The 26,742-nt window shown below is 39.4% G+C and overlaps 1 protein-coding gene across 1 annotated transcript in view; it reads left to right on the top strand.

Moving 5' to 3' along the window:
- The first annotated feature begins 1,058 nt into the window (after positions 1-1,058).
- Positions 1,059-26,742, top strand: part of ERBIN (erbb2 interacting protein) — a 123,253-nt gene continuing 97,569 nt past the window's right edge. Inside the window, exon 1 of the mRNA XM_082497392.1 lies at positions 1,059-1,179. The gene's annotated coding sequence lies outside the window, so the exon portion shown is untranslated. The remainder of the gene's footprint in view (positions 1,180-26,742) is intronic.

The raw sequence follows: 26,742 nt of genomic DNA, 5'->3' as shown, positions 1-26,742 counted from the left end.
CCGCGCGCTCCCGCCCCCCCCGCCGGCCGCCATTGGCTGCGGCGGCCCGTCCCTCACGACGCCCCTGGCTCGGGATTGGCTGCGCCCCAGCCTCCCGCGCTCAGCCCCACACCGGTGCGGGAGGGGAGGCCAGTGGGGCCTCGCGGCGGCGTTACCCGCCCGTCCCATCCCCCCGCCCGTTCTCGCCAGTGGGGGCGCGAGCGCCGCGCCTGCCCGCTCCCGCGGCGGCCGCCTTCGCCGGGCTCCGGCCCGGCTCCCGCTCCGCCCCTCCCCCCCTCCCCCCGCCGCCGCTGCGGTGCCTCCCCCGGCCTGGGCGGCGGTGCGCGGCGCGGGCAGCCGCAGGGGCGCGGCGGTCTCCCACCTCCGTCCCATTCCCCCCTTCCCCCCAGCTCCCCGCCGTGTGTCCCCCCCACCGGGGCATTCCCCCCTCCCCACAGCTCCGCCGCCTCCCTGGGCCCCCGCTTGCCGAGGCCGGGGAGGGGGGTAGGAGGCTGAGGCGGCGGGAGAAGGGGGAAGTGTGCGAAAGGAGGCGGGGAGAGAGGGCGGCGGCGGCGGCGGGCGGGCAGGTGAGGCAGGCGGCCATCCCGCTCCCCTCCTGCCCTTGGTGGCGGCGGCGGGGGGCTGCGGGGGCGTGTGTTGGGGGGAGGGAAATGCAGCGGCCGCTTTCGGCCAGCGCGGCCCCGGGTGAGGAGCTGAGGGCGGAGCGGGGAGGCAGTCTGGCGGGCGAGGGGCGGTGGCGGGCTGGGCCGCGCTGCGCTACCGGGGCCGGAGGGGTGGCGGGGGGGTGGGGTGGGTTGTGTGTTGCGGGGGGCGCTGCGCTCTCGCCGCCGCCGGGCGTCGTTCCTGCCGGGCGGGGCCGGCGCGGCTCGGGGCCGCCCGCGGGGCAGAGCCCGGCGCCGCCGCCGGCGGGGGCCGGGAGGAGCCCGGCTCCGGTGCCGCCCTCCCCCCGCGCACACGCACGTCGCACGCTCCGCGAACGCCTCCGTCCTCCCCGAAAGCTGTTGCATCTTCTTTTTTTTTTTTTTTTTTCTCTTTACCCCCCACCCCCCTTCCCTCGTCTCTTTTCCTCTGCTCTCTTTCCCCTGGACGAGAAGAAAACTCGATTGGATTTAATATATTTCCTTGGTGTCGGAAGAAACTCCTGCCTGCTGGATCTGGTTCAGACGCCCGGCAGACAAGGTAAATTAAATGGAGAAGGCTTGGGGAGCAGCAGCAGGGACAACAACAACAGAAAAAGCCTTCCTCTGCTGAAGGGGGTGGGGAAAAAGGAAGGAGTTCACGCTTCATTTTGATATCCTGTTTTTGGCCTTTATTTTTCTGTGTTTTCCGCCTTCCATAGTTCAGCTGTCCTTTGTGTTTCTCCCCCTCTCGCCGAAATGCCGTTTGTATGAACGTAGTCGCTGTTTTCATGGAGGCTGAGGAAAGAGTCTGGGGAGACCGAAAGTTTTTAAGCTCCTCAGACACAGAAGTTTCTTTGTTCGGTCGGAGAAGGTATTGAACTGAAACTGCTCGACTCCGTGACTCTGCTGCTTCAGCTCCTTCCCTTCCAAAACGATTGCTAACCCTGCGAGTATAATCAACTTCTCGGGAAATAAGAAAGTCCTAAAGGAGGTAGTATCTTTTATTTAATCGAAAGATCTTGAGGTTTGGCGCTCCCTGTGTCTGCCGTTTCTTGTTTGTCTGTCACCTTGTTTTCTGGAGTATCGGGTAACGTCTGGCAGGTCTTCTTCAAGATAGCTGTTAAATTTCTTTATAAAAATGTGCCCTCGTGTCCTCTGTAAATGCTGTTGCGGTTTTTCCCCTCGGCTGCTGCTGCCACCTCTCTTCCTCCCCTCCGCCCCCTCTCAGTCCTCAAGATGACGAGTTGGACTGCATATTTTTCAGCTTGTATAGGAGAGGTCTGTATTGCATTTTGATCCTTGCACAAGTTTATCTCAAGAACCTCCCTTAGAAGAAAAAAAAAAGAGCTAGCTAGTGGTCTGACTTCTTAAACGTGTCTGCAGTCGAATCTCCGAGTTAACGTAGCCTTGTGTGGTTTTGATGACTTTCTCCTTTATCAGTTTTGAAAGGACTCCCGTTTAAAGCTGTTGAAGGGGAAACTAAATGTGAAGTTTTAGTGTAAGGTTTTGTACTGCTGGTGCTTGTCAAGTTACACCAGCTAACTAGTTGCATGTAGTGAATGCAATATTGCTCACCGCAGATTCATTTCACATGCCTCAAAGAGGCAATTATTGGTTAATTCTTTCATGAAGGCAAGGAATTTCTCGTATTGTGAATGTTCAAAATGAGCTAGAAGCCATAGCTCTGTGCTGGTTTATTTAATTTTTTTTTTTTCCTGTTTGGCAAACTCAAAAACAGCAGGTTGGTCAGATAGGATGTGTGTGCTTCAGTCTGCGAAGTGTCTGAGATGTGTTGGTATTTGTGAGGCTGGGACAAAGTAATTTCTATGCAAAATTTTTAACACTCCTACATAGGTAGTTCTTTAACAGCATGAAGTAATGTAGCATTTGAGGAAAAAGTTATTAATCCAACTCCATCTGTTTGATATACCGTGAGGAAAAAATGTTAACATTTAACTGAGCTAAAGCGGCTTCTATGGCTGATAACAAGCAAATGGTTTGGCTTCCAATTTATCGACTTACCTTACCAGGCAGCAGTAAGGGTTCTTCTTAGGCGTCAGAAAGGGCTGAACAAAATAAATGGCAGTGAACTTCGGTTTCCTTATATGGCTGATGCTTGGCAGAAAAGCAATGAAGTCTAAATAGAGTAATCCTTTTACAAAGACCGATCACTTTCCAAAGCAGTGTTTCAGTCCCAATAATGACTTGAGATTCTTGGGGGGTGGGGGTGGGGTGGGGAATTGTAGCAATGCGTGACAAATTTAGTTGTAAACCACTGTGTTCGTAATGGATGCAATTTTGTTTCTTTTCAGACCTTTTGTGTTTCTCATGATGCACTTGATATTTTTCAATGCCATGTAGAAGAATAGATCCTTGTCATGGAGCCACAACTTTTTACGCTAGTGTTTTGTCACCATGGTAGCTATGGATAAGGCCCTTTTTAATGATGAAAGTGTAATTCAGTACTGCTTACGGCTAATGGTCATATCATAGAATGCCATTCATGTCATTAACATAGTTTAGGAGTTATGAAAGAACATATTCTTTCTTGAGATCAGCTGTCTCAACTAAAAATCAGTCTGACATCATTATTCATATTATGAATAAAATTACTTAAGTATACACATGGTAGCTCATGTTGCTTGAAACAACAGTGTCATAGGTACGTGTGGATGGCTTGGGGAAACATTCTTTTGACCTGGCAATTCCTTGCTTAGGAAGTGAATTAAGCTAAATAAACATTGGTAATTTTGAGTAGGTATGCTTGCAATCTTAAGAGGTAGAAGTTACAGTGTATGGCATGCTATGCAATATGATTATCATTAGGATAATTATCATATTAGTAAAAATATGATTAGATTTGTCTGATGAATAAGCTGCCCAGTAGATAATGTTTGGTATAAACGTAGTGCTCTATAGGGTGTCCATTTGCACGTCACATTCGTACAGAATTGATGAGGGGGCTCCATGGAGAAAGTATTACTGATTGAAAGTTGCACAGTGTATTAAGCTGGTAGCGTAAGAAAACAGTCTTATGACTTGTCCTCAGTGGAATTTGTTCAGAGTCTGTAGTCCCAGGCATAAAGAGCCATGCTTGGAACATCAAAGCTCAGGAAAAGCTTGCACATATGTAACATACATTATACATAGCATGTTGGCAGTAGGTTCTAGAAATAGAAGGGGATGGGAGCAAATTCTTCAACTCAGCTTTCCGGTAGGGGTGTAATGAATCACCGGCTGTCTGCTTTGTTTTCTTGTTTTGTTTTTGTCCTTCCTGCTCCCAAGCAAAAAGGAAAATCTTCTAGGGAAAATGTTATGTAAAGACCACATGGTTGATATGTCATCTCTTCAGCAGATTCTCCCTATAGAATAACCTGATCTGCTAAAGGAGGGTCTGACATTTACTCCACACAGAGGAGTTAAAAATTTAACCTTTTCCAAATGAGTAACTAATTGAGTTGATGGAAAAGCTACTGTTACGGATATGAAAATAGTAGACTGTATTCCTATATGAGCATGCAAATGTTGATGGTGACAGTTGATAATAGGTACCTGAATGTAAATTATCTGGAAAATAAAGATTTAGAAACATTGCTATTTTACTTTATCAGCTTTTGAGTAAGTAAAATGGTATGTCAGATGACGCTTTTCACATCAGAATGATAACATTGAAGGTAACATGTTTATTAGTTTGTGTAGTAAATAGTCTGTAGATAACTCCACCCTCCACCCCCCGCCCCCATTTAGAAAGTGCAATGTTTGTGGTAACCTGTTACCTTGCTAGTTTGTTGTCTTTGGAACATCTGTGAAGTCCAATGCACACTTGTTGAGGTATAAGTTACGTCTTCTACAACTTCTAAAAGTTTAACTGGTTTTGAGAGTATTGCTTAATGTTTTGAATGTATAGGGAATATCTTTTAGTTAGTGTTGTGGGTAACATGAACAGTTCTGTGGCTACTCGCACAGCAGACTCTGGTCCAGTTCTTACAAGAAGTACTTCTTTTGGTGGGGTGGGGGCTTGTCAAAGCTTCAAATATGGGTTTCCTACAGTTCTTGCAGTTCTCTTCGTCTCTTGAGGAGCAACTGCACTGCGCCACTGCAGTTTCCAACTGTGAAGGTGGCATGCAGGGCCCACTGTATGAGCACAGCTGGCATGCTCGCTCCTGCTGAGTAAATATTGGTAAAAACTAGTGAGCCTAAATAACACTGCCTAGTGTACTTTAGTAATAATTAACTATTAAGCAATTCTATTCAGTTTAAGGTTATAAGGGGGCAGCTGATACATAGAGAAACTTGACTGCTCTAATGACAAGATAGGTACGGGGCTTTTTTGAAAAAAGATTACTGAAATACAGCCTTCATTTGTAATTAAGAATACAATATTCAGGTATTGTCAGTAAAAACTTATAAAATGTTAAGATTTGAAAGTAAGGATGCTGATTTAGGAGAGATTCATAAATTTCATGTTCTGCCTAAGAAAAATGGAAAAAATGAATGTTGCTATGTTGGTATTGGTAGTATTTTTATTATGTAGTAGCTGGGATAATTCTGCTTTTTCTGCTGCTCTCCCTCATTAGTTACCAGTTCTTTTTAAGATACTTGTTTCTCTGATGCTTAAATTTCAGTACGAGTATTTGGCTTATTACGCTGTTTATTTTCACCTATAATTCCCCTGAAGGTGATACAGAAGCATGGTGCTTCAATACTAAATTGCACCTTCTACCTTTAAAAATACATCATGACTTTGCATAATTGAGAAATAAAGGTAAAAAACCCTCTTCGTTTGGTCTAAATGAAACCAAACTGAAGTGTACTTACACTGGAGAACATCAGCATTGTGACTAGGGTAGTTTAAGTTGAAAAGTACATTAATTCTTTCTGTATCTGGAACTAATTTGTAGATACTTGATACTAAGTGATCATTATGCATAGGAACAAAAAGTGATGTTTAAGCAGAGTCTGAGAACCACGTGAACTATCTTGGCTGTCATGGAAGTGGTAATAATGTCAGAAGGTAACCAAGTCTTTGGAGCTTCCTGTGTTTGAAGGCTTAGTCTTGTTAGGTAACAAGTCTTGTGTGCAACATAGATTAATGAAGGCAGGGGAATGCTTTGTGCCTTCCTCTGTTCTGTATCCATCCAATGATACAATCTAGACCCTAAAGATTACTTATGATAGTAATCTTTATCTTCTCACTTCTGTTCCCACAAGAGCAAAGCTACCAGAAAGATGGTAGGTGATTCCAAAATGCTATGAACTTCGTTCATAGTTTCTCAATTTTAAAATATCAAATATTATACACTTTTGCGTAATTTGTAAATAGAGCTATGGTTTCTCACACTTCTGTTTCATGCTTTTGTATAACTGAATTCTGCAAGCATAAGGCTATATTATATATGCAAAGTAAAACAAATGCTAAAAGCAAACATTCTTTAAGATTCCCTTATTCAGATGGACATTGTGAGAACAGTAACTGGAAGAAACTGTAGATCAGTATCTTCAGAGTGATCAGTTTGGAATTCACTGGGTGCATGAGCTCCCTTTCCAAACAAAAAGCCTTCTAAGCACACTGAATTCTCCAAATTTGTGCAGTTCAGTATGTACAGTGCTGTGCTTCATGTCTTGTAGACCCATTTTTGAAGTTGTCTGGGTGGAATGAGGAGAGATACAAAGGTATAGTCCAAGTAGTGAATGGTCTGACCATTCTGGACTATCACGCACTTCCAGTGGGAGAGACTGCAGCTATTTGAGTAGAATTTCCTTTCTGGGAACAAACAGGAAGGAAATACTTGTTTTAGGAGTGTTGAGTTTTGTGTTCTCTTGAAGTTAAAATTGCACGTCTGAAGTAGATAGTTGGGGTATAGTTGTCTTCCTGTAAGCTTAGTGCTCAGTGGTTACTTCTTATGTCAGTTGTCTGGGGCTAGCTTTAGGAGCGGAAGCTCTGAAGCAGTTTGAAGTGTCAGTAAAAGTTACAAATACTTGAAATGACACACTTATAATTCAACTTTTAATTTGGAATAGGTGGTATCTCCTGAAGTACCCAGGGCCTTATTTTCCTTGGTGGAAAAGCTTCAGTGTCAAGAGCTAATTTCAAAATACTTGAAGTTTTGTTAGTATGCTAAAGGTAGCTACAGAATTATGGTCTTGGTGTCTGAAGTACTGTGCTTTGAGTTTTATTGCTGCCTTTGCAGCCTTCCCATCAGTCTTCAACTCCAGATGGCATGAGAAGTTCCTGTAGCAGCTGCGTAGGGTGCTCTGTCTTCCCAGGCAGTTGTGGAGGAAAAGTTTCATGTTCTTCCTTAGTCCTCTGTCCCATAACATGGTGCCTAAGTTTAGTATAGTTGCAGAAATTATTTCTTCAGCCTCCCTTGCCCTCCTTGTCCTTGGAGTTTTTCAGTACGTACCTTCCAAAACTTTCAGCCCTCGTAAGAAGGAAAGGAGAGGGTGTAGATGCTTCAAGCTACATCAGTACATCTGAGCAAACATCTGAAATGCAATGCCAGATGCCTGTGAATGTCAGTCACAGGTTCAGTCATCCAGAATGACTATGGATGTCATTTTAAGTGTTTGGATGGTGGAAAGTGTTTCCGGGCTTGTCTGGGAGACTTCTGGTGGGCTGCTAAGAAACTTATTAAAAAGTGCTGCTTTTTCCCCAGCATGTGGCTGCAGTCATCCTGGCATTACTCTCCCTGAGGGGAGAAATGATAGTTTAGAAGATCAACCCAATTGTCAGCAATTTGATCAAATTACTGCAGGTCTTCTGTCTTTACTTACAGGTAACCCTGAGGATAGGATGGAGGTTTATATTTGAAAGTGGATATTGGAGAACTCTTAAATAATTATACTAATGCAAATGACAGGTTTTTTTTTTTTTTTCTCCTCTGTGGAAACGTTATGCTTAATAATCTGTACGTGCTTATGCATGCTTGTGGTTAAAACAAACAAAAAAGCTTGACTGCAGAAGTATTTACAAGGTTGAGGCCTATATTTTCAGTAAAAGTAAACTGAAAGTATGGCAGCGTAGCAGTCTTAATCTTTCGTGACTTAACTGCTGTGTAAATACTCACTTTCCATGCTCATGCTACCGAGTATAATATGCAGGTGTTGAATTTACTTAGTTTCCACTTTGGCCAATGGGGTAGGTATATACACCTGAAGGAGAAGATGAACATGCAGATAGCTGTGGATGTGCACTGATACCCTGCTGCTGGTACATTTACTTGCTGTGGCAAATTAGTCTGTGGCGACCTGGAATGTCAGCTTGGTAGTTAGCTCCTTTTAGGAAAACATACTCATTTTGGGTTACTTCTGGTCACATAATCATATGGGACGTTAACCCTGGAGCTGCGGGTGATTCAATTTCTGAGGTGCTCTATATTTTTGGGGGGGGGGGGTGGCAATAAAGTTCATCACTGAGGGGAAAAAATTGAAAAGTTCATGTCTTTCTGATTCATAGCTATGCAGCCTTTATATCATTTATTTCAGTTGTGCTTTAGTGAACTTATACAGCGTGATTTATTGTAAGTAATAGAGAATATTCATGAATTCTTTAGTAGAGCTCCTTCTGGGAGAGGGGCAGAGGGAATCAAGTGTAGAATGCTAGAAAATAACATTTGGAACAAACCTAGGATTTTCCTTTAAGGTTGCTTTTGTTGGTTCACTTATGGGTGTTGGAATACTATTAAAAACAAGGTAACAATTAAATTAAGGACTCAACTCTGAGTAGGAAGAGGAGAAAAAGGTGGTTAAACTTGGGCTTTTCCATCCTTTCTGGCAATGTGACAGGCAGAGGAAATAAACTGGAACTCTGAATTTGGCAAGCCATCTGGCTCTGATTCTGATGGGTAAGATCAGAACGTTGATATGGGGAAGGCAGAAACTATCAGAGCTTTACTATTTTACTATAGTATTGTTTAACTGTACTGCACCTTATCTATGCTTTTTCTTTTAGGAGACTTTTTTTTCTGAACAATGTTTTGTGGGGGAAGTGAGATTTCTGCGGCTATTAGAAAACCCTGTTCTTCCAGTGCATTATTCTTAATCTAGACGTTAATCCTTTGGGTCCAGTACCAGAGATTTCATCTAAATAAATGAAAACATAAACAATACAAGCACTAGAAAAGCAAGATAGACTTAAAATAGATTTTAATAGACTCTAGATGAGAATAAGTTACTCTTCTGCTTGTATTTATCTGGGTGTACTCTGTTTTCAAGGAACCCTTATCTTGCTTTACTGAAGCAAAGCAGAAATGCTGAGGATCATGACATTCCTGTGTGCTTTTTGCAATGCTGCTCTTACTAGAGAAAGACAGTGGAGCAGGCAGACACTTCTGTGGGATTTTCCTGTGGGAAATCTGTGGGATCTGTGGGAGAGGTATTGTCAAGATTTCAAGTGTCCTGTAGTCTGTCATTACATTGGTGTTACTGAATTGGTTTTGCAGCAGCAGCCTGTGATGCCTCAAGGGAAAGATTGTGGCCCTGTCAATGGAGCAGGTTAAAAGAAAGTGTTATGGGATGGGAGAGAAACATGTCTTTAATAAATACTTTTTCCTCGTCTTCTTTATTCCTTTTCCCTTTACACAAAACAACTGATCAAGAACCAACAAATTGTTCCTTAAACTTTTAAATGGTGCTTGCTTTCTCTTGGCTGTCACAGATGGAGCGAGTCCCTGCCTATTTCCACTGTATTCAAATACATATTTGCTCATCTTTGATCCATAGATCACCCATCATTCCATTTGTGTTAAGTCTTGACAAGTTTTTAAATTTCAACTTTGGAGTATAGAATACCTACAGAGGAGTAACCTTCACTCAAAATCAGAATGTTATTTATTTTCCCTGAACTTGTATTAACTTGTTTTTAATGTTTGAAATGTCTGAACGGAAGTACGCACTGGACAATTAAAATTATTTTATTTAAATTATTAAAATCACAGTTACAAAATTTTGTGAATTTCCTACATTATGCTATTCTGTTCCATTTTCCTATTTGGAGAAAAAGAGGCTGACATGTTAATAGCAAATCAGTACAGCACTGTTCTACTTTTTTACTTCAGTAGTGCCAAAGTAGTAATGTTCCTCTTTTTTTTTTTTTTTTTTTCCCCTCTTGCTAGAAAGCACAAGATGTCAGAAGTTAAGTAACACTTTAAGCTGAGTCATTAAATCAACTTTGAATTCAGTTTTGAGGTTATAATTTGCACTGTAATAGGAAGGAAGAATCTTAGTGAAAAACTCATTTTTGACTTTAGAGAGTGAGTTATTATCTATGTTAATAACAGCACTTTTAAAAGAAACTGCACTTCAATATAATGGTCTAAATTCCAAGTAATTCTTAACATTTTTATTGTAAGCAGTAAGCTAACATTCTTCTGGATCTAAAGAGACAAAATACTTTGGAAACCATTCAAGAATAGCCTTCTGTTAATTTTGTTATAACAGTTGGTTATCGGATCTCCAAAATGCCTGTTGTAGTAAAATAAAAATAACGTAACAGCTTTTCTTTTTTCTTTAATCATCATCTGTTGGCGTAGAGTAACACAACACTAAAGAGGAAAATAATTTAGTACAAAAATATTAGCTTAAATGCTTCATTACTGTGTTGGGAGTGAAAAGACATTGTAAGTTGGCAATTTTTTTATGCACATTGTGAGAGCAAAGCTGAGTAAATAGAGAAGAATAATGGTACTTAGCCACATGGGAGATGTGAAGAGTCTTGTAGTTAGAACCACAGTTAATGCAAAGAAGAGTAAATCTTCTGCATCACAATTGTGATGCACTAATTGGAATGGATCAGGATTTATGTATTGGTTGTAAAATGAATGTAGAAGAAAACTAAATAGACAGGGGTACGGTTCAAGAATTCCTTTATTTCCCCACGACAGTAACTCTTAGAACTGCTGAGAATAATGTTGAACTAATATGTGTCATAATTATTGTATAAACTAGAGGAAGAAGATGCTTAGAATCTTGAAAAAAAATGTATTTTGAGGGACTTTTGCTCTTTATAGAAATAGTGGCTACTGCTTATCATAGCAGTGAAAAAGGTGTATTAAAGTGAAACTCTTTTTAAAGCGGCATTGTAAATAAAAGCTCACTGGTTTTAGTCCTGCATTTTATACTAAACAAATGTAAAAGCAAAACCAAACCAGCTTGTTGAGGTATATAACACAAGACAGAGACAGAAGTGTTCTTTAAGGGGGGAGTATTCTAAAGTAAAATGGAAGTCCAGTTGTATAGGCTATTTAAGTAGTAGTGACTTTCATTAGGGTACTATGTAGTGTTTTAAATGTTGGGGTGCATCTTTGTGTGTGTTTTTGTTTTGTTAGGATATAGATGTTTGAAATCTAACAATCTCAAAATGGGGAATGAATACGCATTTCCACACGCACTTCTTTTTTCTTTTGAACTCTGGTCTTTGAATGTATTTCCATTTGTGTTCCTGTTACCACAGACAAGCTGTCTACATTTGGTGCAGGAGTTTTTCTGGGCAACTTGTCTATTTTATTAGCTAGAGGGTTTTGAGTGCGGGTTACTCCACCTTCTACCATGCACCCAGCCTCTGCTTTCTTTGCATCTCAAAGTCTCATATAGTTTTGGGCCTGCTGTGTTCTTCTGACCTCTGTTGTTTGATCCATCCTAGTTTTAGCTGGGAATTCTGCTGATTACCTTTTTGGGGGGAGTGCATGTAAAGCAGGGCATCAGGGGCTGTTCTGTTTTAATATATGGACCACACAATTTAGAAAGCAAAATAATTAACTAACTAGGAATCTTCTGATAAGAAATAGTTCCTTTTTTTTCCCCCTTTCTGTTTTTGTTTGTGCTGAAGTGCTATGTGTTGCAGATTTCCTGAATTTATCTGCAGGCAATTAGACGGAGAGTCTGGTTAATAGATGAGAACTTTTCTTGTATATTGAAATACTGCATATTTACAGCAGTGCAGCTTGCTTATTTAGAAAGCTTCGGTATCTGCTGCAGATGGCTGCACAGTCTAAGGAGTGGCTTCCTGGCTGCATTGTACATGAAGTGCCAAACATGATGACAGCAGTTTTGTTCTGGAATGCCAAAATGCATTGAATCTGTTCAGGAAGCAACATATGTCAAATGAATAAAAATATCACCCTCATGTGAAACAGAACGTGGTAGTTATGTTTTTCAAATCTGGTTTCTTTCCTGAATTAAGGGGTTAAAAAGGACTTCTTGTGTTGAGGATAGCATTAAATACCAATTGCTGACTTACACTTTCAGCATATTCACTGCTGTTTTTTTCCCCATACCCTTTTTTTTTCTTTTGATTAACATATGCCATAGATAGAAATTGAAACAAGAAGGCTATCAATAGGGGTGCTGTATGGGAAAAAGAGCATTATGTTTGCCTTCTTGGCTATCTAGGCCTGCGCAGAGTATACAGGTTTTTGGTGTTGTTTTTTTCTTTGCGTTTGTTTTTGATGTGGGGGGTTGGGTCCTGTGGGTGTTTTTTTTCTCTTCTGTTTTTTTGTTAAGACTGGTAGTTTATGTGTTTCTTTACATCCCCATCACAGTTGTGTGTAATTGGTTGATACTTCAGGTAGAAAACGAGGGTTGACAAAAATAAAAATGATTGGGGAAGGATATTGCTTCTGTCCAAACTCTTAATTTCAGCAACATCTCAAGACAGGAAGTGGGAACATTTACAGCTAATACTTCCAAATATTGCAGGATTTTATTATGATAAAGAAACAATGCCAGGGCAGAGCATGTTTTGTTGCATATTGCTTCCTTGTTTGCAAAGGAGGTGGTAGTCACTTTCATTCCTCCTGGTTGGAAGGTAAGGATATTAAAAATTGCATTGACAGAAAAATGCATGTCTCTCTAGAAGCTGTAATTCCATCTGATCAGTTTCTAACTAATGTTTTGCATAGATTTTTCTTATCTGAAATAATTTGAAAGCCTTGATTTTATAGCTGTCTTAAAGCCAGAGGAATGAAGTATGTATCTTTAAAGCAATTTTGCCTGTCCTTTCTGAATGTTTTTTTTTTCTTGTTTGTTTTTTCTCTTCCATCACTATGATTAGACATAGAGTTAAAAATTAACTTCAGTGAATTATATTACATAAGGTTCTTATTGTTGTTCTGTCTTGTGTAAGAAGCAATAGGTCCCTGAAAGAGGAGAGAGTGAGGGCAAGTGTTTTCTTTTCATAGCTGTGGAAGCCATGGATTTATTTAAATCAAACATTTAATAGAAAGGTAGCTTCATCTGAAGTCTGGCTGTGGCAGAGGGCATAATTTCCATCACTTCTGTGCTTTTTTAAAATTATACTAAGAGCTCAGTTGTGAAGCAGAGTTGAAAGCTTGGTATGTTCTTGTCTCCTGGATTGAAAGAGGGGATGCTGGTGTTACTTTTTCTGTTTTAAATTCTACCCTTCCCGCTTCCCGAAATTTTTAGCTATCCCATGGTAATGATACCACCAACTAATGCTGTGCTTATCTGCTGAGCGATGAGGTGTACAGTCCAAAACAAACTCTGGAGTTGCTTGTTTGTGTCTAGGTCCACATCACCTGGGTTCTCATGTGCTTTCGTATTTGTTCTGGCAGTCCACTTGTCTTCCCTGATTGTGATGTGTATTAGTTTGTCTGGTTTCAGCCTTCTTTGGGGTAGTTATGAGAGAATCTGTAGAAGATGTGTTCAGGTATACAAGAGCTTTCCTCCTTCTCAGCCTTTGTTCTTCTGTGCAGTGTGGTGTTTATCTTATTCTCGTCACCATTTTTTTGTGTTTCATGAAGACTAATGGTCTTGCTAGCCAAAGGAGGCCTGACCTGTTCAAACACAATTCATTCCAATGTTTTTACTCATCTGCAGATATCAGTGGCTACAGCACTGTTCTGTAGCTATTGAATTGTAGGAAGTACCAGAAATAGAGCAAAGAAATGTTCTATCAGTTCTATGTTTTCCTTCTGTCCTTTTGTGTTTCTGCAATGTACTTCCAGTGCACCATAGCAAGTATCTGTGGCTGTCCCCCTCCTCCACCCACCTCAGAAGTATCTGTTACTTCTCTAGAGTCTGGCCTGATTTGCTGACATTTTCGGTGGGAAATACCAAGTCCAAAACTTATTCCCAGTTCAACCCTCATCATCACTAGGAACAGGTATTCATTTTCAAAGAAACTTTGAAATTAGTTCACACATCTGTGTTCAGGTTGGACTTGCTACTATTATAGTGTTAATGCAGTTCCACAAAACCTAATTTGAATGCAAGGTTAAATTTTTTTTGTTCAGAACCTGTAAATAGTAGCAAATTGCAGTGTATTTGCAACAGTTAAAATATATTATCTTTTCTCAGTGTTTGACCAAAGTAAATTCTCCTCAAAGCCCTTGCCATTTCTGGTTTTAATAAACATGTAAGGCTATGGAGTCTACCAATTTCCCCCCCCCCGCCCCGTTCATTCCAAATTTTCTGCTAACATCTTTCTGTGCTATTGACAGCATTGTAGAACCAAGTTTATGGTTTTTCCCAGTATCTCTTTTGTTACCTCTCCATTAAAGAGTTGTCTTGATTTTTTTGTTAAGGTACTTTGCAACTTAATTTTACTCTGTGTGATTTAATTAACCATGACGTATAATTGATGTGACTTTTAAAAGTGTATCGGCTGTTATACTTTGTTTCATCCTTGTGGTTTCTTTCTGAATGTGTCCCTTCTCTTTAGGCTCTCCAAGACATTGATAATGCTGCCTTGGGAGCAGACCAGAAGACAGCCCCATAGAAGATTATTTTTTTTAATTAAAAACAGTTGTTTCCATTTCTTCATATCAGGATTTACTGTTAAGTGTGTTTTCCAGGTGCATGACATGGGTGGCTCTTAGTTAATCAATTAGGAGGGGCAGTAGAAGAGGAATTTGGATGAGAAGCTTGTGTGTACTGCAGAGAGACTGGTTTCATCCATATCATTTATTAGACTTGCTTTACATCCAGACACCTAAAGGATAACAGAAGCTGTCTTATTATATGGACTTCATATGACAGACATTATCTTTCCTGTTAAGATACTGTTCCTGATCTTTCCTGTTAAGATCCTGTTAAGTTAAGTAGGGTGCATTCTGCTCTAAGTAACGGGCATCATCTGCTATAACGTGGCAGCTTCTGATGCTATAGGAAGCTTGAGGTGCATCTTGTGTACCTTCAGTTACTTTTTAAGAGCATTGGGACACATGAAAGATGCGTCTAGATCAGCAGCACTGTTTTGTATTTCAGGTCTCAATTTTTCTTTTTATGCGTCTCTTCAGTATTCAGGGTTTGAATTACAGGTTGGTATTAATTGAATATTTTTCTACTTTTTTTTTTTTTAACCTTAGTACAATTAGCTGCAACTGAACAACTGAAACCCTTTATCATCGGCAATTTTTCATAAGGCACCTCCTTGTATTGGTCACTTTGGAATTTAAGAGGGGTTTTTCTTTGGTTAGAAGAAAGCAAGTGTAAGTCAATTTTTGACTTGCCATGTTGGGGATGACAGTCTGTTTTGTATACTTTGGTCTCATTCCCTCAAGCCTTTTAGAAATGTGAAACATTGCTTTGTAGGCTTGTAATTGACTTTGTTGCAAAAAGATGTGCAGCACTTGCTGAGCAAGGGTGTCTTGCAGTTAAGACCACATCCTGTAAATATTTCTTTCAGTTATGAATTCAGAGTGTAGAACATGAACTGCTGACATCGTCACTGCCTGGACCATAACTAATTACTGACCTGACTGTCTTTGCTTCTTCTTGGTTGCCTGCAGATATTTGGCATGGTTAATTTTTCTTTTTTTAAATTATTTTCCACTGCCCCCTCACCAAACTTTTGGTTGATTCTTTCAGGAAAAAAACCCACCGAAACTATGAATCCAAGGCAGACTAAATTATAAGATGTGACCCACATGAATGAGTTTTGCTACCGGCATGTGCTGTTGTGAGCATTAAAATATGCTTGCATGTGATTTTTGATGCATATGAGAAAAATACCACTAATAATGAAGTTATCACCTTTACTTTAAAGAAGTCTTAATTTAGAAAGCCTGTGACTGAATGTATAGTCTTACATTCTACTGCATCTCCTCCGACAGTAGGCAATACGCTTCCTCTTTCCTTCCTGTGTGGGTCGTTTACTTCATATGTGAAGGCTTGGTATTGAAGGTCAGTGAGTTGATGAGCAAGCTGATCTAATTAGAAAAAAACTTCCCCTGATATCTTGCAGGGTTGGGCTTTTTGGGTCAATTACTGATTGGACTCATGGTGTGGTTATGCAAACCCTAGATTTAATAAAAGGCAGGCATGCGGGGAAAGTAAGGCTTACTTTTTCTTCAGCAGTCTCTAGTTTGAATTAAGCACAATGGGAATTGACTTGCCTTTTGAGTTCCGGTTCCTGGTTAGGAATAGTCTTTTACTTGATCACGGGAAACGTAAATGTTGTACTTCATCATCACTGATTTGATCCTCAATAATCCTTCCATGAAAGTCAGAAGTGCAGTTAAAAACTGGGATATTTACCCAGTTACATCTCTTTTTGAGCATATCTCTTGTCCTTCCTGCTTTTTTACCATATGCAGGTTGACTTTGGACAGTAGGCTGGGAATTTCATGCCTATCTGTAAAATGGTTTGTAATTGCTGCAGGGGTGGGAAATAACTAACTACAGTAAGAACTAAAATTGGAGAAGGAGAAGAAGCAAGGAAGTTATTTTCTCCTGAAAGCTACCTTGTAGAGCACTTACTTTTGAGAGTTCTGTACCTATTCTCTTTAGTTCCTAGGGATTTCTGGTGGCTTTGTGTTTTTCATTGTCTGGAGGAATCTCTTGGTTGAAATGTGTAGGTCAACAGTATTTGAATGGGGGATGCTCTGCTTTCAAATTGGACCCCAAGGCTACTATGAATGGAGAACTGACAAGTGATGGGCAGTCAGTATGATTAGGAAACAAATTCATATGTTAAGTATTATCACTGGTAGAATGATGGACTTGGAAATGTCTGCCACTGATAGCGTGGGATGCCACTACTCTATTTTACTTTTTCATCTCAGATGGGCACTGTAGAGCCACCTTAATTCATGGAGGGATTATAAGTGCAACATAATTTAGGGAGTAGGAGATGGAAGAATACGAGGCATTTAGCTTCATCATTTGAAAATCTTCTGGGAAATTTGCTGCCCGGGTGTGAAGGTGCTGTGTGACTGTAGCGTGGGGCCACGTGTAGTAGTCTCACTTGGCTGTCCTGCACTCATGAAGTGCAGGTAACAAAGCTTCTGATCTTTCCTCTCTCCCACAAGGGCCAAGCCCATACACTAGGGAGGAGGTGGCACTGATGGGCATAAGGTAAACGAATTTTTTCTGTGTTGGTACCAGCTTTTTAAGACTCTCTGATACTGTGCTTATCTCTGCTTCTCAGAAGAGATTATAAGAGTTGAGCGATGCGGAAAAGCACTAGTGGGTTTTTGTCCCATTTCTAACATAAGGGGGAAAAAGTACCCCGGCTCCTATTGTCTCAAAATTTGTTTCTTGACATCTGAGATCAAATTGTTTGCTGCAATGCATTTCTTAGAGCTGCTTGGAGAAACACTTGAGTTGTTTTTCCTTCTTCAGTCATACCAGTGTTAGCAACAATTACTTATGCAAGACAACTTAGCTGGACATTGCCTGCTTACCAGAATAGTAGTGTGTCAAATGGATAGTTTTGAAAACATCCTTAAGCAATAAGCTATTTCTCGCTAGTAGTCATCTATTTGTATGTCCTGCTCTTTAATCTGCAAAATAACTGTGTATTTTCTAGTTGATTGGTAAGCATTTCTTGTAGCCCATCAGAGGAAATAGTGATTGCTGGAAGATAATTTCTTTTCCTAGGGTGCAAGATGGAAACAAAGCTGAGCAGAATATATTAAGTCCCAAATTATTTTGAGTGTTATATTTGAGAACATAACTTAGGTGTTTTTCTTTCAAATTATGTAGTACAAGGATTAGTCTATGTAGGATTTTGAGACAGTGAATTCTTTCTTTAAGGTAATCTCTGAATGGTGATCCTCTGCATACATGAGACGAACTACTGTGATGGTACTCTCTGGGACTGAAATTTTTATCTTATGAAACCAAAATTTGGTTTCATAAGATAAAATGTGGTGCATTCTTTTTTTTTTTCCCTTTCCCCATCTCCCCAGATTCAAAATGTACTAGGATTTCTCTTAAAAAATACATTCACAGTCTAGTTAGAAAGTAAAAAATGAAGTCTGTTGACCTTGCAAATAAGCACAAAACAATTGTACATGTTTTTCATGTTTCCTTCATATGTCTACTTCATTTGTGAGAGTTTATCTGTAATAAGAATCTAGAGTGTGGCAAATTGGAACCAACTCTGAACCTGAGGGCATGTGTATTTTTTTTTTTGGCATAAATTCATGTTTATATTCATCCCTCCTCCTCCAAGTGAGTATGTAATTGAAATATTATGAACTACATTCACTTTTTCGGTTTTTAAAGTTATCTTTTTTTCTGGATTTTTCCCACTTAAAACATGAAGTAGATTTCTTTTTTTGATGCTGTAGTCTTGTCTCTCTTGAGGAAGAGTCAGAGACTTTTGAGGGACTGGAGTCTAGTTTCAGTGCATCTGTTGTGTCTTAAAACACTGGGCAGAAAAGATTCATGAAAGATAACTGTGTGGATATTTTTACATTTATTCTGCTGTGTGATTAGAATACAAGTTTTACACTGCTTTTTAGGTATATGTATATATATTTATATATCTTGAAATAGGAGGGAAAATGGGTATTTTAAGATACCTTCATTTTAAGATCCAAAGTAGAAGTTACTTTCTGCCTGCTAAGGTCATGCATTTTCTGCTATCCATGCTGAGGCTTGGAATGAACTGAGTTTTGCATGATAAAATTTTAGCCACTAGTGAAGCTGAGGTTAACATACACTGCTGAAGAGGTTTCCCTTCCTCCCCACCCCTCGAGTCACTCATTTGGAGAAGAATTTAGGATCTAATATCAAATTTATGTGTTTAGGTTGTGTAAAAACCAGTTAAGCTACTCAACAGCAAGTACTTAAGCTCGCAAAGTACCTGCAAGTTGATGCCCTCTCCCATCAATTGCTTAGCTTCCAGCAATCTAGAATTTCTATATAACCAAATTATCTATTAAGACTTTGAAGGATAGTAGTCGAGTATGTTTAAGCACTTCTTACTGATTTTTTTGAAAGCGGAATAAATATGTGTCAGAACAACTTCTTGTAATATAGGCTAAGTAATTTTTATTACCTGTAACTGTATGCATCCTATGTCCCACCTAAAGGAAAAAAAAAATCAGATATGCAAAGTATTTAGTTACTTTCAGAAATTAATTGTGGAAAACATTTGTTTTGTTTGTTCGGTTCATACCAAATTGCATTAATGTAGCTGCTAAATTAAGTTTTGTGTGTGCACTCCTAGTAATTGTGCTCATAAATTCTTAAGTTTGTGTTTTTCCTGTATTTTGGACTATGGATTCAGCTAAACTATGCTTAAAAGAAATGTAAATACTGTTTTTACTTTGTCATGATAGATGAAGAAAATGGAAAAGGAAGAACCATGTAGTAGTGAATGATTTTTAATTTCTGTTCCTTGTCAAAGCAAAATGCTAGGTTTTATATGTAGAGCTACTGATGCAGCAGCACTAATGGATATCTCAAATAGTCTTTTTGACCCTATTAAAACTTGATTAATGGAATATTTCTAATGAATTTTGCTGCTTCAAGTGATCGTTTCCATTGCTCACTGCTATCAATAATTGGACCTACATTGCTAAGATAGTGGTGTGATGATGCTTCTTGGCTTTGTGTGGAATGAAATGAGAGTAGTGTCCATTACTATGTTCCATCTGATATCTTCCCCCAGTAGGTCCAGTCAAAGTGATAAGTGGCCTTGGGTTATAATGTAATATTACTAGTGATTTAACCATTGGCTCTAGGATACGTTCTTCCCAGGTTTGAAGTGTTTGATAGCAGCACTAACTCCACTTTCTTTTTTGCATTAGCTAAACAAAATTTCATATAGCTAGGCAGACCCTGATCTTTCATGTTGTAGAGCTATTGAAAAAAAAGGAACAACGGTAACAGAGGACTAGAAACACAGTATAATGAAGAAATTTTCTTCTGGTTTTTAATTCCCAACTTTTTTTGAAATGCAGCATGATGATTTTTACAAGTATGGTAGTGGAGTAAAATCCAAGTTGATTGTTCTTGTAATTGTCTTTGCAGCCACAAAAATAGTTGTACTCTGTCAGATGTTGTCTGCAAGGGATGATTTTATGCATTCAACAGCACAAATCTGTCTAGTTCTGAAAAGTCCTAGTTGTTCATAACTTCTGAAATGAGTTTATAACTCAAATGTAATATGGGTACTCTTTCATACAGTGACCTGCCCATCAGGGGTTTGAGTTGGAATGGATTCTTTGTGTTAATTAGGCAGCATGTGTTTTAATTAAAAATTAGGTGTAAGTGATGATGGAAAAGCTAGAAGTAGACTGTAGCCTTAGTACTACTTAATTTTTAAGTTACCATGTTGTAGAGAAGACTTGCATTAGGTGAAGAAGTGGCAGAGCAAAAGATCTTTCTCCTTAAGATGTGTAAAATGCTTATTTTCCTGCTTCTCCCCAGCCCTTAACTTTTGGGGTCTAGCTTAACACTGAGCACTTGTAGCATGTATGCCAGGGTAGTCAAGTTTTTATTAAAAAAATAAAGAAATCTTGAATTTTTGATTTAGTAACAAGAAGGTTGTTAATGGTCACAGGAAATATATTGCAGCTACCAGTGGAGTTAAGCTGATGCCTCTTTTGAACTTTTGTGACAGCATCTTATCTGTCAGTAGGGGGAGAGAAAAGAGGATGGAGGAGTGTTCCAGTCCTCTTTTTCCAGTCCTTAGATGATGCTTAGATAGTCATCTCTTATGTATTGCTCTGTGCAATTGTCCATTGTTTATATAGCCCCACAGTTACTGTATTCTTTTTCTTGCTACTTGAGATATCATGGAAACGTCCGTGATTGAAGCAGTAATGGAGGGTACCGCAGAATTCAAGACTTGGTAGAGCTAGTCAGAATCTTGAACACATAATTTGGAGGAGTCGGCATGTTCAACAGTCTACTGTTTATCTATAGGGTTGCTGCTTAAGTCTCAAATTGAACTGAAAGTTTAACCTTCTGTGGAAGACTGCAAGACGAGGGAGAGGGAAGTTATTCAGCTCTTCTTAGTTAAGACCCAAGAGAGCTGTTTCAATCTTTACATCATAGAGCAGCAGTTCCTAAATGGGGTGTGTACGAAGGGAGTTGCTGTCCGGATATAAACTTGATTAATACAATACTTATGTTAGTATTTTTAGTCATGCAAAAGTTTTGGCTGTAGGTGGGAAAGCAGTAGGAAAATTTCAGAAGGAAAGTTCCAGAGCCATCACTATAAGGCACAGCAACCCAAACTTTTTATTCCTGAGCAAGCCAGGAAAATACCAGTACAGTCATCAGCCCTGGCATCCTTTGGAGTTTCTAGCTGTGCTGGCCATGGCAGCATGAGGAGCTGATACCAGTAGCGTTTTGGTAAAGGTAGCTGAGATCTGTTAAACCACTGTACTAGCATGGAGGTTTTAGGGTTTGTTAAATCTCACAGAGTGTTCTGGAAGTGGCAGGAACAGTTATTTTAATGACCATTCTGTTGCTGCTCTTTGTCTTGGAAATTTTAGGAATGACGAAACTCAGTTTTGTGACTGTATATTGAATGCTTTATGAAAAGAGTATGCTAATCAGGATCTCCTCTGAAGAATCTTTTTCTTTCAGGAAAGATTCCAGTTACCAACTCAGAAACCTAGATGTATTAGGCATATTTTTTTAAGGGGGATGTATTTGCTGTTTTAAAAGAAGATGACAAAAATCCTCTTATGTAATTTATCATCCTCTCTTTCTTCCATATTTTGGCACCTTATTTGAACTGGCTACAACAAAAGTCATCAAGGTGAGGCTATGGGTGTGTTCCATGTACATCTTCCTGCATTATTCCAGCCTACTAGCCAGGAGCACATAATAAAACTTTGTATCCTCAGCGTATAGAGTATGTGGCACACACAAACTCACCAGGCAGAGTAAGCTTCTCGGAAATAGTTCCAACTACTTGTAAGCAACTCCCACCACTCTTGCCAATGGCTGTGGCTGCAGAATTTCAATAAAACCTCATGTTAAGCTAAATGAAAGGCAGCTGGCAGGTCCAATTATAATAATTGCAGGGTTTTTTTAAGCCTCATCTGTTGCAAGGAGTTGTGCCCATGAGGGTCGTGGGAGTACTTCTGACAGCGTGGGTGGTATAGACTCTCTTTCAGAGAATGTGCTTGAGACTCAGCAGAACAGCATTGCTTTAAGAGGAAGTCATCCAGTTGAGGTCCTGCATATAACTTCTTGTTGGTTTTGGTTAAATTTTGTTAACCTGATAGTTGCATTAAAACTCTGTTCATACAAGTAAGAAAAAGGGAGCTGTTTTGAACTCAGGCTTGCTAGCAATGCATGTGTTTTGGTTTTGGCTGACATAGGAGGAGATGATAATCAGGTCTAACTTTTTTGTGTTTTGGGACACTGCTTTCTCTGTTTTCATCTCTGTGTGAGATTTGGCAGAGGACAAAAATGAGTAATTGTAGAATGGTGATTGTGGTGGTAAGTTACATGTTACTGCTTCTGTGTTTTTTGTGTTTAATTCTGGTGTAAAATGAAGTTAATGTGTGGATTTGAAACTGTCGTTGGTTTTATGCAAGGCCCTTACACCCATCATCTTGAAAACACTTAATTCTTTTTCACAGATCCATGCAGATGGTTCAATAAACTCTGTTCTGTGTCCAGGTGATTCTGTGGTCCAAGTTCACAAACTGATTCAGACTTCTATGGTGTGAATTGGCAGTGGTGAACTGATTCGGGTAGGTGACTGTCCAGATGTGTTGAAGGAGATAAGGGGAAGGAAATGTTCTGGGTGCACTTACTGTTTCAGTTACTCTGCAGTGTACTAATATCTTCTTTCACGTTCACATGTAAGAATGACAAACTTTTGTTTTACCTGCTGCATTTGTATTACAGTAGCTTATAGGGAAGTTGTGTAAGAACTGTGAATTGTGATTGCTTTCTGTCAAGAAGTGCTAGGGATATTCACTGGAGTGTCTTGCTCTGGTGCACTTGGGTCACAGAATATGGTCTGTGTGTCTGTTTTAACGTGTTGATATGGCTCTGTATGAGTACTTGTGTATAGGTAACATGGCTTCCATTGCTTCTGCTATAATTTTCTGCATTATTTATTTACTTTGAATGCTATATACTGTATGTGAGGTAGTAACCCATTTTATGGTAATGTATTCAGGTAGCTCTGTACAAAAAATAAAAACCATTTCAAACAAATACTTCTGCCCCGGGTAAGCTACCTTAAATGCTATTACACTGTCTAGAGAAAGGTTAATATGATTGGTTTGGGGTTTTTTTTGTTGTTGTTTGTTTCTGGGGGGGGTGGCTTTAGTTTGTTTTTTTTTTTTTCAGTTGCAGGCAGGTACTGTTTTGGTTCTGAATACTTGTTACATTGTTAGTGGTATATTTGGGGGGGTGACAATGAAGTTTGTTTTGTTTGTTTGTTTAAAATTGTTTTTAATCACATAATTCAACAGCAGATGCATGTAGCTCCTTGTAAAGAATTATAGGGACAATATAACCAGAAACATGTGGCTCTTTTTTTTTTTTTTTTTTTTTTTTGGTAAGTCTATGCCTAATTGAAGTGCCACAAAAATCTTTAGTAGATCTCAGTATGTTTTGATCTTAATATACTGGAGTAGGATCTCCAGTATATTAAGTTTGGTTTTAGTATACTGTCTTAGTCCCAGTTAGGACTGATGGGCAAACACATTTTTCACTCTGCTCTCTTCATCTCTTCTTCTGGTTCAAGAATGTAGGTAGAATACTCTAACCAATATTTGTAGGTACACACAGAAAATGTTTGACTTTTGAGAGGGGAAATATGTTAATAGCAAAAATACTGTTTTAAATGCTTAATAGTGTTGTAGAAATGGTGTGCTTGGAAATGCAAGTGTCTTATGAAATTTAAATTAGGAACCATCATGAAAAGATAATACAAGTGTTGGAACTTCTGCTTGAAAATGGGTTTGTGGGGAAAGAATGGGTTTTATTAAAAAAAGTTAGTAAAGGAGAAAGGCAAGTATACTTATTTTGAAGAGCAGGTTTTATTTTTGGGGGGAGCAAAAACCTAATTACATTTATTGAAAGTACTTGATATTTTGTGTGAGGGCTTCAGAATTATTGTTTCTGTAGATCCTTGGTTACAGAGAATTAGGTAAAGTGCCATTTTTCTCTATTAAACTTTTGAGATTTCTTTCACAATTCTGACTACTGAGTGATACTGTGAAGAAATTGTCACAACGGAAGGAGTTTTACCATGTGGATAGGCTGAATCTTCTAATAAGCTATTACTGTCCTATTAACTTCCAAGCTAAAAATAACAAAGCAGGGAGTTCAGGCAACAGTGCACAGCTTGGATTTAGAAAGGGTCATTTCCTTTGTTATGCTGTTCGTATTGCTCAGTAACATTCCCTAATATGTATAAGAGAATAGGCTGATGTACATGTTTGAAAGTTGAGAATAATTTTATGTTGAAATAGAATCTTGTTTTATAATCCTAGTTTCATTGTGGATCTGCTTGTTCTGACATTGAAGCGCTTGTTGTTACTAAGGTTATTCAAATGGAATGGTTAATCTAGAGTTTATTTTTTGCTGCTTTGAAGTAGTTTACTCTTATTTTATGTCTAGTCCTTTTTTCACTCCTAACTCTTGGTTCATTAGCAGGCTTGATTAATGAGTCTTTGTTGGGGTAAGGAAATATCTACTAGCTAAAAAGAACAGGATTGGGAAGCAAACGCTGGCTTTGCGATAGGCTTGTGACTTCAGGCAGATCTTGAATAGTTGATTTGTAAAGCATGTTCCAATGAAGTATTTACTGTAGTTATCACAAGAGACCTAGTAAGTGTTTCTGATGTTTTTTGATCCTCTTAGATAGAGGCTTCCTAGTGCCAATTGAGTCTGTGTTCTCCAGCCTCTCAAATTTTTGTAATGAATAGGTTTCTGGAAGATGTGCCATAATTTGTCAAGCTGCTAAACCCCCAACGAGCACACTGCTAAATGCTTAGGTCAAACGTGAAGGTAATGTGTCAATGTGTACTTACAGGTACTGAAATACACTGTGAACATACAGACCATAAATGAGTTCTTACTTGTTTACAGCTGAAATACATGAAAGAAACTTAAGACCAAATGTTAAATACTAAAATTTGTCAGATATTTTTTAAAACTTTTTGTAGTCCTTAGTCTAATAGGTGAATTTGGCAAGTCCCTGAAATCTTTGCTTGTACAGAGTGTTGCAGCTTCTTTTGCAATGGAGTGTATTTGGTCTTCTGACTATACTTTATTTAAGGATGCAGTTTTGAAGCTGTGTGATGAGAGTTAGTTAAGGAAAATCCTATTTCATTGTCTTGCCATCAAGTCTTCCACCTGAATAAAGAAAACAGCGTTGGCTGAAGAGAGCCCCCTGTATCCCATCCCTTTGGTATTCTTGTGGCTCCTTTATTTCAGTAGGTTTTGGACATGTTCCAATCGTCTTATATAAGCTCTGGTTTGCACATTTACTCTGTGAACCCTCTTGACTTGCTGATTCATTTTGCTTTGTGGCAATAAATGCTGGCCCAAATCTCCCCCTTCCTAGTTCTATTGACAAGTTCTGGCATGAAGTGCCTGCTCATATGTATCTCGGGTGGTTCAGCCATGAAGGTTAATCCAGTCGGCACAAGATGTGTTTTATCTTGGCAATGCACTTTGGGAACTCATCATTCTGACAGCCTGGCGTTCCCTGTAGTGCAGCAGAGGTATGATAAGCTATGCCGGTAGGTGAAATGATTCTCAGGCCCGTGGGCATTTCAACATTAAAATATTTTAGACTGCTTTGCTAAATGTTATCTTAGTTTAAGGACTTATTAAGGATAGTAGTTAGTTTGTCACTTAAAATGTATGCACTGCTAACAGAGTCTGTCTAAAACACGATTAGGTTATCAGAGGGTTGGCTTGTGTGATAAGCTTCCTGGTTGTCACATGGCCAGAATTGGATATTCTAAGGAAAACAATGTTCATCCTGACTGCATCTAGGCAAATGTGTTTCATTCAATGCAAAGGGTAGGTATTGGGAAACTCCCTCTTGCATTGCATAAGCAGTTCTTGAATCCCATTTGTCAGTTCAGCAACTAGCAAATAAAACACTTCTTATACAGTGCTGTAAACGTGTGTGGTGGTTTCAGAGGAAAAGTATGCAGAGAATACTTACTTAAAAAGCATGGAACATTCTGGCTTCCTCTTCCTCTTTCCTCTCTCCTTTTCCAGCTACATTGTTCAGTGGAGATAGAATTAAGTGCTAACTAATTTATGCAAGCAATCTTCCTTTTGACAGTTGTCTTTGAAGGTCTTGGCAATGCAGTTTGCTGGTTCAAGAATGTGGGTGCCTATTTCTTCAGTTAAGATATGGCTTCAGTGTCACTCGCAAACCTTATTGACTATTTCCTCCTTTTCTTTTGTTTGTTGTCCACATCCACGTTGTGTTGTTCCCTGTTGTGTCCCCCCCTCGGATTTTTTCTTAATGATGTAATTGCATCCATTATAATATGAAAGTGTGTGAAGAAACGGCGATGAGGCTGAAATGCCCAGTAAAATGCTTTACTTACAATGATGTCTTAAGCAACTGTGAGGAGCTGTAATGGATGTGCCATAGTTTGTTTTTCTGCCAAAATGCTAGATATTGGAAATACCACTCATCAAGGACTGATGGATAATTCTAAGGGTCTTTATAAAGAAAGAATTGTTAGGTACTCAGTTTGGAGGAAGAAAAGAAGGCTTATGGTTAATCTGTTTAGTATCCTGGCCCTTGGTAGGCAGAATGATGAATTGGATGGTTAAAATAATTACAATTTAGGAAGGGCAAAATGAGGGGAAAAGGATAGTGCTATTTTGATTACAATAACTTTTCCCGTTTACCTATTTCTGACTTTTGAAAACTGGAAAAAAAAATATTACTTGTTGATTGGTAGTCTCTCTG

Source organism: Vanellus vanellus (assembly GCF_965231255.1).
Source record: "Vanellus vanellus genome assembly, chromosome: Z".
Taxonomy (NCBI): Eukaryota; Metazoa; Chordata; class Aves; order Charadriiformes; family Charadriidae; genus Vanellus; species Vanellus vanellus.
This window is presented reverse-complemented; position numbering and strand designations above follow the sequence as displayed.